This window comes from Balaenoptera musculus, chromosome 5, assembly GCF_009873245.2.
Source record: "Balaenoptera musculus isolate JJ_BM4_2016_0621 chromosome 5, mBalMus1.pri.v3, whole genome shotgun sequence".
Taxonomy (NCBI): domain Eukaryota; kingdom Metazoa; phylum Chordata; class Mammalia; order Artiodactyla; family Balaenopteridae; genus Balaenoptera; species Balaenoptera musculus.
In genome coordinates, this window is record NC_045789.1 from 17,496,998 (window position 1) to 17,513,099 (window position 16,102).

Here is a 16,102-nt window from a genome sequence, read left to right on the forward strand (position 1 = left end):
TCAGACTATCCTACAAAGCTATAGCCATCAAAGCAGTATGGTACTAGCATAAAAACAGATGTAAATCAATGGAACAGGATAGAAAGTCAGGGAATAAACTCATGCACCTATGGTTAATTAATCTATGAGAAAGGAGGCAAGACTATACAATGAAGGAAAGAAAGTCTCGTCAATAAATGGTGCTGGGAGAACTGGACAGCTACATCTTAAAAAATGGAATTAGAACATTCTTTAACACCGTACACAAAAATAAACTCAAAATGGATTCAGGACCTAAATGTCAGACCAGAACTATAAAACTCTTAGAGGAAAACATAGGCAGAACACTGTTTGACATAAATTGCAGCAATATCTTTTTCTGATCCATCTCCTAGAGTAGTGGAAATAAAAACAAAAATAAACAAATGGGTCATCTTTTACTTCATTCATCAGTATCTTATTCAATACAATCCCTATCAAATTACCAATAGCATTTTTTTCCAGAATTAGAACAAAAAATTTTACGATTTGTGTGGAAACACAGAGACCCCGAATAGCTAAAGCAATCTTGAGAAATAAAAATGGAGCTGGAGGAATCAGACACCCTGACTTCAGACTATCCTACAAAGCTATAGTAATCAAAACAGTATGGTACTGGCATAAAAACAGAAATACAGATCAGTGGAACAAGATAGAAAGTCCAGAGGTAAACCTACACACTTATAGTCACCTAATCTATGACAAAGGAGGCAGGAATATACAATGGAGAAAAGACAGTCTCTTCAATAAGTGGTGCTGGGAAACTGGACAGCTACATGTAAAAGAATGAAATTAGAACACTCCTTAACACCATACACAAAAATAAACTCAAAATTGATTAAAGATCTAAATGTAAGGGCACAAAATCTAGGAAAATGGTATAGATGAACTTATTTGCAAAGTAGAAATAGAGGCACAGACATAGACAAAAAAATATGGGTACCAAGGGGGAAGAGGGGGTGGGATGAACTGGGAGATTGGGATTGACATATATACACTAATATGTTTAAAATAGGTAACTAATGAGAACCTGCTGTATAACACAGGGAACTCTACTTGGTGCTCTGTGGTGAACTAATGAGAAGGCAATCCAAACAAGAGGGGATATATGTATACATATGGCTGATTCACTTTACTGTACAGCAGAAACTAACACAACAGTGTAAAGCAATTATACTCCAATTAAAAAACAAACAACAGCAAAAAACCTCTTAGAGGAAAACATAGAACACTCTCTGACATAAATTGCAGCAAGATCTTTTTTGATCTACCTCCCAGAGTAATGAAAATAAAAACAAAAATAAACAAATGGAACCTAACTAAACTGAAAAGTTTTGCACAGCAAAATAAACCATAAACAAAACAAAATGGGAGAAAATATTTGCAAACGATGCGACTGACAAGGGATTAGTCTCAAAAATTTACAAACAGCTTATGCAGCTCAATATCAAAAAAACAAACAACCCAATCAAAATATGGGCAGAAGACATTTACTGATGTTTGACATTTCTCCAAAGAAGACATACAGATGACCAAGAGACACATGAGAAGATGCTCAACATTGCTAATTATTATAGAAATGCAAATCAAAACTACAAAGAGGTATCACCTCACACTGTTCAAAACGACCATCATCAAAAAATCTCTTAATACAACAACAAATGCTGGAGAAGGTGTGGAGAAAAGGAAACCTTCCTACACTGTTGGTGGGAATGTAAATTGGTACATCCACTATGGAGAACAGCATGGAGGTTCCTTTAAAAACTAAAATTAGAGCTACCATATGATCCAGCAATCCCACTCCTAGGCATATATCCAGAGAAAACCATACATGCACTGCTAATGTTTTTTGCAGCACTATTTACAATAGCCAGGACATGGAAGAAACCTAAATGTCCATAGACAGAGGAATGGATAAAGAAGATGCAGTACATACATACAATGGAATATTAATCAGCCATAAAATAGAATGAAATTATGCCATTTGCAGCAACATGGATGGACTTAGAGATTGTCATACTGAGTGAAGTAAGTCAGACAGAAAAAGACAAATATCTTATGATATCACTTATATGTGGAATCTAAAAAAATGGTACAAATGAACTTATTTACAAAACAGAAATGGAGTCACAGATGTAAAAAACAAACTTATGGTTACCAAGGGGGGAAAAGGAGGGGAGATAAACTGTGAGATTGGGATTGACATATACACACTGCTATATATAAAATAGATAACTAATAAGGACGTATTGTATAGCACAGGGAACTCTACTCAATACTCTGTAATGACCTATATGGGAAAAGAATCTAAAAAGGAGTGGATATATGTATATGTATAACTGATTCGCCTTGCTGTACAGCAGAAACTGACACATTTTAAATCAACTATACTCCAATAAAAATTTAAAAAAAGAAAGAAAGAAACACTTAGACGGTGGATAGAGAATTTTACCATCTTCGTACCACAAATGTTTTGAAAAAATAAAGAAAGAAAGAAATCGGTCCTAATTAAGCTCAAAACCTTTTGCACAACAAAGGAAACCATAATAAAAATGAAAAGACAACACACTGAATGGGAGAAAATATTTGCAAATGATGCGACTGACAAGGGATTAGTCTCAAAAATATACAGAGCTCAGGTGCCTCAATATCAAAAAAAAAAAAACAACAACCAAACAACCCAATCAAAAAATGGGCAGAAGACCTAAATATACATTTCTCCAAAGAAGACATACAGATGGCCAAGAGGCACATGAAAAGATGCTCAACATCACTGATTATTAGAGAAATGCAAATCAAAACTACAGTGAGATATCACCTCACACTGGTCAGAATGGCCATCATCAAAAAATCTACAAACAATGCTGGAGAGGGTGTGCAGAAAAGGGAACCCTCCTACATTGTTGGTGGGAATGGACATTGGTACATCCACTATGGAGAACAGTATGAGGTTCCTTAAAAAACTACAAATAGAGCTACTGTGTGATCCAGCAATCATACTCCTGGGCAAATATCTGGAGAAGAACATGGTCCGAAGGGATACATGCACCCCAATGTTCATTGCAGTGCTGTTTACAGTAGCCAAGACATGAAAGCAACCTAAATGTCCATTGACAGATGAATGGATAAAGAACATGTGGTACATATATACAATGCAATATTACTCAGCCATTAAAAAGAATGAAATAATGCCATTTGCAGTACCATGGATGGACCTGGAGATTATTGTACTAAGTGAAGTAACTCAGACAGAGAAAGACAAATATTTTATGATATCACTTATATGTGGAGTCTTTAAAAAAATGATATGAATGAATTTATTTACAAAATAGAAACAGACTCACAGACTTAGAGAACCAACTTATGGTTACAAGGGGGGAAGGGTGTGGGGGAGGGATAGACTGGGAGTTTGGGATTGACATGTACACATTGCTATATTTAAAATAGATAACCAACAAAGACCTACTGTATAGCAAAGGGAACTCTGCTCAATATTCTGTAATAAGCTAAATGTGAAAAGAATTTGCAAAAGAATAGATACATGTATATGTATAACTGAATCACTTTGCTGTACACCTGAAACTAACAAAACGTTGTTGATCAACTATACTCCAATATAAAATAAAAATTTTTTGTAACTCTCTGCCATAACTAATACTCAAGAATGAAGGCAAAGTAAAGATATTTTCTAATTATCAAACAGTGTTTGCTATCATCACATTCACTAAAGGGTGTTCAAAAACTTCATCTTAGGAAAATGGAAATTGAACCACAAAAGCTGTACTGAGATACAGCAAAGAATAATGAGAAAAATTTTTGCTAGAATGTGGTAAATACTTATGACATAAAACAATGACAAATTAGTGATTAGTCTATAGAATTAGAATAACAACATAGAATTAAAATACAGAAAAATAATGACATGAAAGATGTCAAAGGAAGAAAAGCAGGGTTAAAGCATTCTAAGTTCCTAAAATTGTTCAGGAGGAGGGTTGAGATGTGGATTCATCTTTGTTATATATGCAAACTGAAAATGTGAGTATGCACTAAAAAAATAGAAAGAGAATATATAATATGCAATCCAAAGGAGAAAAAAAAATCAATGAATGAAAGGGAAAAAAAACCCTGCTTGCAAGATAAAAGGGGAATAAAAAGCATGTCGATAGCTGGGTAAAAAGAAAGTACAAAATAAAATGGAATAACAAATATAAATATGTTGATAATCACAATAAATATAAGTGAATTAAATTTATGAGTTGAAATTCAAAAATTGACATTTTTTAAACAATCCAGCTATATGCTTTTAAAAATAAGAGACACACTTATAGCATAATGACAAAGAAAATTTGAAGAAAAGAGAATGGATAAAGTACACTAGGCATATACCATCCAGAAGGCAGTTGATATGGCTATATGAACATCAAATAAATGATACTGTAAGATAAAAAATTTATTAGGAAATACAATGCTTTGAACATACGAAATATTAATTTGCCATATATATTATAAATATAAATATGTACACATCTAATATGAATTAGTTCACCGTATAGATAATATATATTAATTCAAAACATGCATGCATCTAATAACATCATCCCAAAATATGGAAAACAAAAGTTAACAGACTTACATGAAGTCAACATATAGATTCTTATAATATGTACAAAATAGTGAAGAATTTGTAGTTTTGGTTCTTGATGTTAAATTCTTATTTCTCCTCTTTCTAGTTACCTAATGTTGTGCAACAAACCACCTCAGATCTTAGCATCTTAAAACGTTTATTTTGCTCTTGAATCTGCAATTTGAGCAGGGCTCACCAGGGCTAGCTTATCTCTGCTGTACTCAGCATCATGTGAGGTGGCCCCAAGGCTGGAAACTGTATTCATCTAAAGGCTTGGTCGCTCACATGTCTGGAAGCTAATGTCATTCATTTGAGACCTTAGCTGGGATACTGGTCAGAACACTTACTTGTGGCCACTACACGTGACCTGAAATTCTTCACAGCACAGTGGCTGGATTCTAAGGGTGAGCATTTGAGAGAGAGAGCTGGGGCAGGGGTTGGGCCAGGTAGAAGCTACGTTACCTTTTATGACCTGTCCTTGAAAGTTATGCATCATCACTTCTACTGCATTCTACTTGTTAAAGCGGTCACAAAGACCAGCCTAATTTTAAGCAGAGGGCAAAGAGACTCTATCTCCTGATTGATGAAGTGGCTAGGTTCTAGAAGAGCATACAGGACTGGAAAATGTGCTGTGCCTTCTTGTTCAAAATGCAACATGCCATACCCTTAACCTAGAAATACATGGTGAAAACAAAAAAAAAGGAATCGTATCAATTTGACAAATAATTAATTGAACTTATTAACTACCTTGCCTACTTATCTTACTTTAACATAAGAATCTTAGATAACCAAAAGATTCATTGCCATCTTTACTGAATTCTCTTTTTAAAAGGTAAATCAATTTTTGAACTATAAGACTTGTTAAACCACCTAAAACTTATTATCTAAAGTAATTACCTATTATCAGAAGCAGTACTTTCTTCATTGATAGGTGGAAGAAGTTGAAAAATTGCATTTGGAATGGGAAACAAACAAAGGCTATTTTATAATTGCTTTTCACGGAGTTTTCTCTGGCTGTTAAAAACCCCAGACCAGTAAACAACTTGGGTCAGATTGTGAGATACTCTACAAAATGCTTACCCGTTTAAAGTTCAGTGAGGGAATAAGTTCTTACTTAGTTTCAAAGCCACATTTTTCTTAGTAAATGGGGAAAATGTTAACATACAATTATATTGAAGCTTTAGTAGAATTCACCTGAAGAAGTTTTTCGTTTGTTCGTGCCTTTTTGCCTTGCTTGCCTTCCTCCAAGTGACAGCATCCATAGGTAATGGCACCGATATTTTAATTCATTTTAGGTTGTGATCCTAATGATAGTGGCACTTTATTGACATTTATGTTTTCTCCATAGTATCCATTGCAGTGTCCTTATGCTTAAAAATAATCACAATTATTTTTTAAAAATTATATTAGAAAATGACATAAAAAATAGTAAGATTTCAAAAGACTGCAGCAGCACAATTAAGCAAGCTTCCACCAAAGGACATATAATGTATGTATCTATTTTCTCTAAGTAATGATTTGATAAATATACTCTAAGCACATAGAAAATTTATGAAAACTAGTATTAGGTCATAAAGTAATAAACTATTATCCTTCAATGCATGTTTTCTACTAGATTTTTTTCTTAAGTGCTTTACAGTTTTGTTGCTGTTGTAGGTGACAACATACATTTCATTTTATAACTGTTGTTGGAATGTACTTTCATATATTACTCTTACATTGAGGAAACTTGCTGACCTCTCATCAATTGTGAGAATATATCTGTAGCTTCTCTTTGGATTCTATGTGCACTTGGACTTTGTGGACTTCTGGAAGAAGAAAGTAGGGACATGAGGCTTATTGGAACCAATTTTGACTTTCCTTAGTGGAAGGTGGGTACTCTGTTCTGGAGTTCCCATTCCAAATGCTTAGCTTAGTGATGCAGCTTCCAAGCCATCTCCCTGGCCCTCACATGCAGTACTCATGGCATAGCCTCAGTTCCAGGCTCACACTCCAGTTTTCATCATTCTAAATGCACTCAGTAGGATGACAGTAGGGTTACGAACAGCTCTTGTAAAGCAAAGACTGTCGTTATGTGGAAAACCTCTTTTAGAGGGAAAAAAATCAACTCATCCACTTAGCTAATTGCCATTAATTAATTGCTTTTTAATTCACTCACTCTTAAATTTAATAGCCACTTCACTGACGTTTGTTTAATATTTTTCTCTTGCTGCTTATATTTACTATCATAAATATCTAAGGATTTTACCTAGGGATTATACTGAATATTACCAAATAAGCAAAGCCTTCTTATGTGAAATTAGTTAAATTGTTTTATGATTACAAAATAAAGACTTTGTAGGAATGAGACATTAAATATGGACAAACCTGGGTATATTAGGATGATAGAAGACTGTAAAGTCACCCACCATGAACATAATCTAGATGGAGAGCCTGGGATGGAGGGTGTGTGGAAGAATGATACAAGGAAATACACTCACACAAACATTGCCTGAGAAGAGATGTTGATGTGAACTCTGAACAAACTAAAACTTAGTCCAAGTATCACATTCATCAATTTTCTTTTAAGCAATTGGATGCATTTTCTGTGTGTCCACAGAATGATTACCAAAAAAAGTTTTGTTACCATATGTAATATTACTTCAAAAAAAGTCATTTTAAAATATAAAACGTGAAGTCCAGAGGAGATGATATGTAATAAGATTTTGTTTTGGAAGTCATGAGATGTCTGAATTCCAGACACAGGTCCAGGGGGTTTGGGAGAAATATAGTTCTATCTAGTTAGATAAATGCCCTCAAATAAATAGGTGGGTCTGTGCCTTAGTTTTCTCATATGTAAAATGACACTCATAAACTTAACATAAATCTCAAGAATACTATCCAGTTGGTGATTTGGGGTACTTCTGGAAGAAATTATATATTCATTCATTTATCAGAACCCTGTTGAATGCTAATAATACACCACCCCTCAGAACAAAAAGGACAAAGCCTCAGCTTCATGAAGCCCATGTTCTATTAAGGGTAAACAGATAAATATATAACATTTCGGGTATCAACAAGGGTTTAAAATACACACACACACACACACACACACATAAGAAAATTAAATCAGTAGGGTCTGGGGTTCTGTTCTACCAAGGTTGAGCAAGAAGCCTGCTGAGTAGAGGTTTGGATGAAGCAGGTCAGTGATTGAGGTAGTTACTATGGAAGAGAGTGATCCAAACAAAGCAACAGGTCGGGAGAAGAGTTCCAAGACAGAAGCAAGAGTAGCATGTGCAAAGGACAGCAAGGAAAGCAATGTGGTTGAGAGAAGTGAGTGAGGGGAAGAGGAAAGAGAGGTAATGGGTCCAGAACTCATAGGATTTTACTCTGAATTACATTGCGAGCTGTGGGAGATTCTTAGAAGGAGAGTAACATGGTCTTATTTAAGTGTCAGCAGGATCCCTCAGGCTGCTGAATGACTGGGATCGGGGTAGACTAGGAAGATTCAAGGAACCTGTGCAGTTGTTACAGCCTAGGTGAGGATCATATTGACTTTGAGTAGGATGGCGGTGGTGAAGATGATGAATAGTGATCAGCTTTGGGCTCCATTTTAAAGAAAGAGCCAACAAGATATGTTGATGGGGGGCTTCCCTGGTGGCGCAGTGGTTGCGAATCTGCCTGCCAATGCAGAGGACACAGGTTCAAGCCCTGGTCTGGGAAGATCCCACATGCCGCGAAGCAACTAAGCCCATGTGCCACAACTACTGAGCCTGCGCGTCTGGAGCCTGTGCTCCGCAACAAGAGAGGCCGCGATAGTGAGAGGCCCGTGCACCGCGATGAAGAGTGGCCCCCGCTTGCCGTAACTAGAGAAAGCCCTCGCACAGAAACGAAGACCCAACACAGCCAAAATAATAATAATAATAATAAATAAGTGAAATTCTTTAAAAAAAAAAAAGATATGTTGACGGATTGGATGTGTGATATGAAAAGAGTCTAAGATGTCTCCAAAGTTACTATTAAAATTTATAACTTAAAATAGTACAAAAAATTTAAAATAAATAAATGTACAGTATTGAAGTATTTTGGTTCTTCTCCCTCATGGTTTGGATCAATGGTTCTCAAACTTGGGTGTGCAGCAGAATTGTTTGGAAGGCTACCAGAGTACAGAGGCCGACACATTGAAGCAAGATAGCACCTGAGCCTCTGTACTTTTACCAAGTCCCCAGGTGATTGTAATACATGCCCAAGTTTAAGAACCACGGGTTTAGATAAAATCTTTTAGGGATATTGACTAATAGCTAAGGTCCTTTTTCAGCATAAGCCAAAAGAAAAATTAGAAATTTATTTATTTTCCTTCTATGACCAGGGACTGTTCTTTATAAGTTATTTAGCATTTGCTGGGAAGAAAATAAATCTTATTAAATTAATCATACATGTTTTCTCTTTATGACATTTTCTTTTTTGCTTAGATTTAATCCCCAGACTGAACAAATTCTCGTTTCCTTATTGTATTTGAAAACTGCATTTATTCTTGGTGCCTGTTGCCCATAACCAGGCAGGTGAGTGTGTAATTCTCTTACTGTTTTCACACACACAGGAGGGAATATTTGCTGGCACAATGGAACACCGTGCTAATACTTTCTGTTTTGCTACATTCACCCTTTTGCTCTTTGGGGCTTTAAGTTTTGTATTGTGCCCTAATTTTTCCAGCAGAGGAAAAATTGTACCACCCACAGGGATCATGCTGTGTTTTCAAATCCTAAAGGTAATGCAGCAATGGTCGTTCCTGGAAATGGGGAAACCCAGAGAGAGGAAAACCGTTCTAGTATCTGGGTCATCCCAGCTGCTGTGGGCTTAAGGAACAAGCGTGAAAAGCCCCAGACACATGGGAAACCGTGGTTTGTACCCAGTTCGTTTTCGCACAGCAGACTGCCTCTATGTGGCTGAGAGAGCGCCTGATGAGATGCAGTGGAGTGATGGGGGCTTCAGGAGACAGAAGGGAGCTTGGGGATAAAATATTGGACAAAAATGCAAATGGAGTAAAGGTAATGGCCAGCATTACCAGGCTCCATTGCTTTCAATAACACAAATGCTTTCAAGAAGATGAATTTCTAGGACAAGAGAAAGACAGCACTGATACAATCTAATTGACAGAGTTGTTATGGGCAACTGATTCTATTATTTTCTTTTTTTTTTTTTTTTTAACCCTTTTATAGGAACATTTTTGCAGAAGCATCAGAGTACACCCAGAACTGTCTGTAAATGACAAAAGACTTACAAATGACCACGGTTAAAGATTTGATGAAAGTTCATAATAGTGCAATTGACAAGGAAATTTAGTTATTTCTGAGATATACATTTTAAAGTAATAACTAGAATTATGACTTATAACATTATACCAGAACATATAAGATTTTTAGGAATTTCATGTAATGTTTGAAACATTTATATTAACATATTTCCATACAAATAACCCAAAGAAAGTTTAGTTTTTTTTTTTTTAATTTTTAAATTTTATTTTATTTATTTTTTTATACAGCAGGTTCTTATTAGTCATCAGTTTTATATACATCAGTGTATACATGTCAATCCCAATCGCCCAATTCAGCACACCACCATCCCCCGCCCCCTGGGGTTTTCCCCCCTTGGTGTCCATACGTTTGTTCTCTACATCTGTGTCTCAACTTCTGCCCTGCAAACCGGTTCATCTGTACCATTTTTCTAGGTTCCACATACATGCGTTAATATACGATATTTGTTTTTCTCTTTCTGGCTTACTTCACTCTGTATGACAGTCTCTAGATCCATCCACGCCTCAACAAATGACGCAACTTCGTTCCTTTTTACATCTCAGTAGTATTCCATTGTATATATGTACCACATCTTCTTTATCCATTCGTCTGCTGATGGGCATTTAGGTTGCTTCCATGACCTGGCTATTGTAAATAGTGCTGCAATGAACACTGGGGTGCATGTGTCTTTTTGAATTATGGTTTTCTCTGGGTATATGCCCAGTAGTGGGATTGCTGGATCATATGGTAATTCTAGTTTTAGTTTTTTAAGGAACCTCCATACTGTTCTCCCTAGTGGCTGTATCAATTTACATTCCCACCAACAGTGCAGGAGGGTTCCCTTTTCTCCACACCCTCTCCAGCATTTGTTGTTTGTAGATTTTCTGATGATGCCCATTCTAACTGGTGTGAGGTGATACCTCATTGTAGTTTTGATTTGCATTTCTCTAATAATTAGTGATGTTGAGCAGCTTTTCATGTGCTTCTTGGCCATCTGTATGTCTTCTTTGGAAAAGTGTCAGTTTAGGTGTTCTGCCCATTTTTGGATTGGGTTGTTTGTTTCTTTAATATTGAGCTGCATGAGCTGTTTACATATTTTGGAGGTTAATCCTTTGTCCGTTGATTCATTTGCAAATATTTTCTCCCATTCTGTGGGTTGTCTTTTCATCTTGTTTATGGTTTCCTTTGCTATGCAAAACTTTGAAGTTTCATTAGGTCCCATTTGTTTATTTTTGTTTTTATTTCCATTACTCTAGGAGGTGGATCAAAAAAGATCTTGCTGTGATTTATGTCAAAGAGTGTTCTTCCTATGTTTTCCTCTAAGAGTTTTATAGTGTCTGGTCTTACCTTTAGGTCTCGAATCCATTTTGAGTTTATTTTTGTGTATGGTGTTAGGGAGTGTTCTAATTTCATTCTTTTACACGTAGCTGTCCAGTTTTCCCAGCACCACTTACTGAAGAGACTGTCTTTTCTCCATTGTATATCCTTGCCTCCTTTGTCATAGATTAGTTGACCATAGGTGTGTGGGTTTATCTCTGGGCTTTCTATCTTGTTCCATTGATCTATGTTTCTGTTTTTGTGCCAGTACCATATTGTCTTGATTACTGTAGCTTTGTAGTATTGTCTGAAGTCAGGGAGTCTGATTCCTCCAGCTGCGTTTTTTTCCCTCAAGACTGCTTTGGCTATTCGGGGTCTTTTGTGTCTCCATACAAATTTTAAGATTTTTTTGCTCTAGTTCTGTAAAAAAATGCCATTGGTAATTTGATAGGGATTGCATTGAATCTGTAGATTGCTTTGGGTAGTATAGTCATTTTCACAATGTTGATTCTTCCAATCCAAGAACATGGTATATCTCTCCATCTGTTGGTATCATCTTTAATTTTTTCATCAGTGTCTTATAGTTTTCTGCATACAGGTCATTTGTCTCCCCAGGTAGGTTTATTCCTAGGTATTTTATTCTTTTTGTTGCAATGGTAAATGGGAGTGTTTCCTTAATTTCTCTTTCAGATTTTTCATCATTAGTATATAGGAATGCAAGAGATTTCTGTGCATTAATTTTGTATCCTGCAACTTTACCAAATTCATTGATTAGCTCTACTAGTTTTCTGGTGGCAGTTTTAGGATTCTCTATGTATAGTATCATGTCATCTGCAAACAGTGGCAGTTTTACTTCTTCTTTTCCAATTTGTATTCCTTTTATTTCTTTTTCTTCTCTGCTTGCTTTGGCTAGGACTTCCAAAACTATGTTGAATAATAGTGGTGAGAGTGGACATCCTTGTCTTGTTCCTGATCTTAGAGGAAATGCTTTCAGTTTTTCACCATTGAGAATGATGTTTGCTGTGGGTTTGTTGTATATGGCCTTTATTATGTTGAGGTAGGTTCCCTCTATGCCCACTTTCTGGAAAGTTTTTATCATAAATGGGTGTTGAATTTTGTCGAAAGCTTTTTCTGCATCTATTGAGATGATCATGTGGTTTTTATTCTTCAATTTGTTAATATGGTGTATCACATTGTTTGATTTGCATATATTGAAGAATCCTTGGATCCCTGGGATATATCCCACTTGATTGTGGTGGATGATCCTTTTAATGTGTTGTTGGATTCTGTTTGCGAGTATTTTGTTGAGGATTTTTGTATCTATATTCATCAGTGATATTGGTCTGTAATTTTCTTTTTTTGTAGTATCTTTGTCTGGTTTTGATATCAGGGTGATGGTGGCCTCATAGAATGAGTTTGGGAGTGTTCCTTCCTCTGCAATTTTCTGGAAGAGTTTGAGAAGGATGGGTGTTAGCTCTTCTCTAAATGTTTGATAGAATTCACCTGTGAAACCGTCTGGTCCTGGACTTTTGTTGGTTGGAAGATTTTTAATCACAGTTTCAATTTCATTACTTGTGATTGGTCTGTTCATATTTTCTATTTCTTCCTGGTTCAGTCTTGGAAGGTTATATACCTTTCCAAGAATTTGTCCATTTCTTCCAGGTTGTCCATTTTATTGGCATAGAGTTGCTTGTAGTAATCTCTTAGGATGCTTTGTATTTCTGTGATGTCTGTTCTAACTTCTCCTTTTTCATTTCTAATTTTATTGATTTGAGTCCTCTCCCTCTTTTTCTTGATGAGTGTAGCTAATGGTTTATCAATTTTGTTTATCTTCTCAAAGAACCAGCTTTTAGTTTTATTGATCTTTGCTATTGTTTTCTTTGTTTCTATTTCATTTATTTCTGCTCTGATCTTTATGATTTCTTTCCTTCTTCTAACTTTGGGTTTTCTTTCTTCTTCTTTCTCTACTTCCTTTAGGTGTAAGGTTAGATTGTTTATTTGAAATTTTTCTTGTTTTTTGAGGTAGGCTTGTATAGCTATAAACTTCCCTCTTAGAACTGTTTTTGCTGCATCCCATAGGTTTTGGATCATTGTGTTTTCATTGTCATTTGTCTGTAGGTATTTTTTGATTTCCTCTTTGATTTCTTCAGTGATCTCTTGGTTATTTAGTAACGTACTGTTTAGCCTCCATGTGTTTGTGTTTTTTACAGTTTTTTCACTGTAATTCATTTCTAATCTCATAGTGTTGTGGTCAGAAAAGATGCTTGATATGATTTCAATTTTCTTAAATTTACTGCGGCTTGATTTGTGACCCAAGATGTGATCTATCCTGGAGAATGTTCTGTGTGCACTTGAGAAGAAAGTGTAATCTGCTGTTTTTGGATGGAATGTCCTATAAATATCAATTAAATGTATCTGGTCTATTGTGTCATTGAAAGCTTCTGTTTCCTTATTTATTTTCATTTTGGATGATCTGTCCATTGGTGTAAGTGAGGTGTTAAAGTCCCCCACTATTTTTGTGTTACTGTTGATTTCCTCTTTTATAACTGTTAGCAGTTGCCTTATGTATTGAGGTGCTCCTATGTTGGGTGCATAGATATTTATAATTGTTATCTCTTCTTCTTGGATTGATCCCTTGATCATTATGTAGTGTCCTTCCTTGTCTCTTGTAACATTCTTTATTTTAAAGTCTATTTTATCTGATATGAGTATAGCTACTCCAGCTTTCTTTTGATTTCCATTTGCATGCAATATCTTTTTCCGTCCCCTCACTTTCAGTCTGTATGTGTCCCTAGGTCTGAAGTGGGTCTCTTGTAGACAGCATATATGTGGATCTTGTTTTTGTATCCATTCAGCAAGCCTGTGTCTTTTGGTTGGAGCATTTAATCCATTCACGTTTAAGGTAATTATCGATATGTATATTCCTATGACCATTTTCTTAATTGTTTTGGGTTTGTTTTTGTAGGTCCTTTACTTCTCTTGTGTTTCCCACTTAGAGAAGTTCCTTTAGCATTTGTTGTAGAGCTGGTTTGGTGGTGCTGAATTCTGTTAGCTTTTGCTTGTCTGTAAAGCTTTTGATTTCTCCTTCAAATCTGAATGAGATCCTTGTCGGGTAGAGTAATCTTGGTTGTAGGTTCTTCCCTTTCATCAGTAAGTATATCATGCCACTCCCTTCAGGCTTGTAGATGTTCTGCTGAGAAATCAGCTGTTAACCTTATGGGAGTTCCCTTGTATGTTGTTTGACATTTTTCCCTTGCTGCTTTCAATAATTTTTCTTTGTCTTTGATTTTTGCCAATTTGATTACTATGTGTCTTGGCGTGTTTCTCCTTGGGTTTATCCTGTATGGGACTCACTGCGCTTCCTGGACTTGGGTGGGTATTTCCTTTTCCATATTAGGGAAGTTTTCGACTATAATCTCTTCAAATATTTTCTCTGGTCCTTTCTCTCTCTCTTCTCTTTCTGGGACCCCTATAATGCGAATGTTGTTGCGTTTAATGTTGTCCCAGAGGTCTCTTAGGCTGTCTTCATTTCTTTTCATTCTTTTTTCTTTATTCTTTTCTGCAGCAGTGAATTCCACCATTCTGTCTTCCAGGTCTCTTATCCATTCTTCTGCCTCAGTTATTCTGCTATTGATTCCTTCTAGTGTAGTTTTCATTTCAGTTATTGTATTGTTCATGTCTGTTTGTTTGTTCTTTAATTCTTCTAGGTCTTTGTTAAACATTTCTTGCATATTCTCGATCTTTGCCTCCATTCTTTTTCCGAGGTCCTGGATCATCTTCACTATCATTATTCTGAATTCTTTTTCTGGAAGGTTGCCTATCTCCACTTCATTTAGTTGTTTTTCTTGGGTTTTATCTTGTTCCTTCATCTGGTACATAGCCCTCTGCCTTTTCATCTTGTCTGTCTTTCTGTGAATGTGGTTTTTGTTCCACAAGCTGCAGGATTGTAGTTCTTCTTGCTTCTGCTGTCTGCCCTCTGGTGGATGAGGCTATCTAAGAGGCTTGTGTAAGTTTCCTGATGGGAGGGACTGGTGGTGGGTAGAGCTGACTGTTGCTCTGGTGGGCAGAGCTGAGTAAAACTTTAATCTGCTTGACTGTTGATGGGTGGTGCTGAGTTCCCGCCCTGTTGGTTGTTTGGCCTGAGGCAACCCAACACTGAGGCCTACCTGGGCTCTTTGGTAGGGCTAATGACAGACTCTGGGAGGGCTCATGCCAAGGAGTACTTCCCAGAACTTCTGCTGCCAGTGTCCTTGTCCCCACAGTGAGCCACAGCCACCCCCCACCTCTGCAGGAGACCCTCTGACAGAAGCAGGTATGTCTGGTTCAGTCTCCCCTGGGGTCACTGCCCCTTCCCCTGTGTCCCGATGTGCACACTACTTTGTGTGTGCCCTCCAAGAGTGGAGTCTCTATTTCCCCCAGTCCTGTTGAAGTCCTGCAATCTATTCCCACTGGGCTTCAAAGTCTGATTCTCTAGGAATTCCTCCTCCCATTGCCGGACCCCCAGGTTAGGAAGCCTGACGTGTGGCTCAGAACCTTCACTCCAGTGGGTGGACTTCTGTGGTATAAGTGTTCTCCAGTCTGTGAGTCACCCACCCAGCAGTTATGGGATTTGATTTTACTGTGATTTCTCCCCTCCTACCGTCTCACTGTGGCTTCCCCTTTGTCTTTGGATGTGGGGTATCTTTTTTGGTGAGTTCCAGTGTCTTCCTGTCAATGATTGTCTAGCAGCTAGTTGTGATTCTTATGTTCTCGCAAGAGGGAGTGAGGGCACGTCCTTCTACTTCACCATCTTGGTTCCTCTCTCTATTATTTTCAATAGGCTGAATCAGAGAATCTGTTCAAACATAATCATACCTTGTAATAATATTCA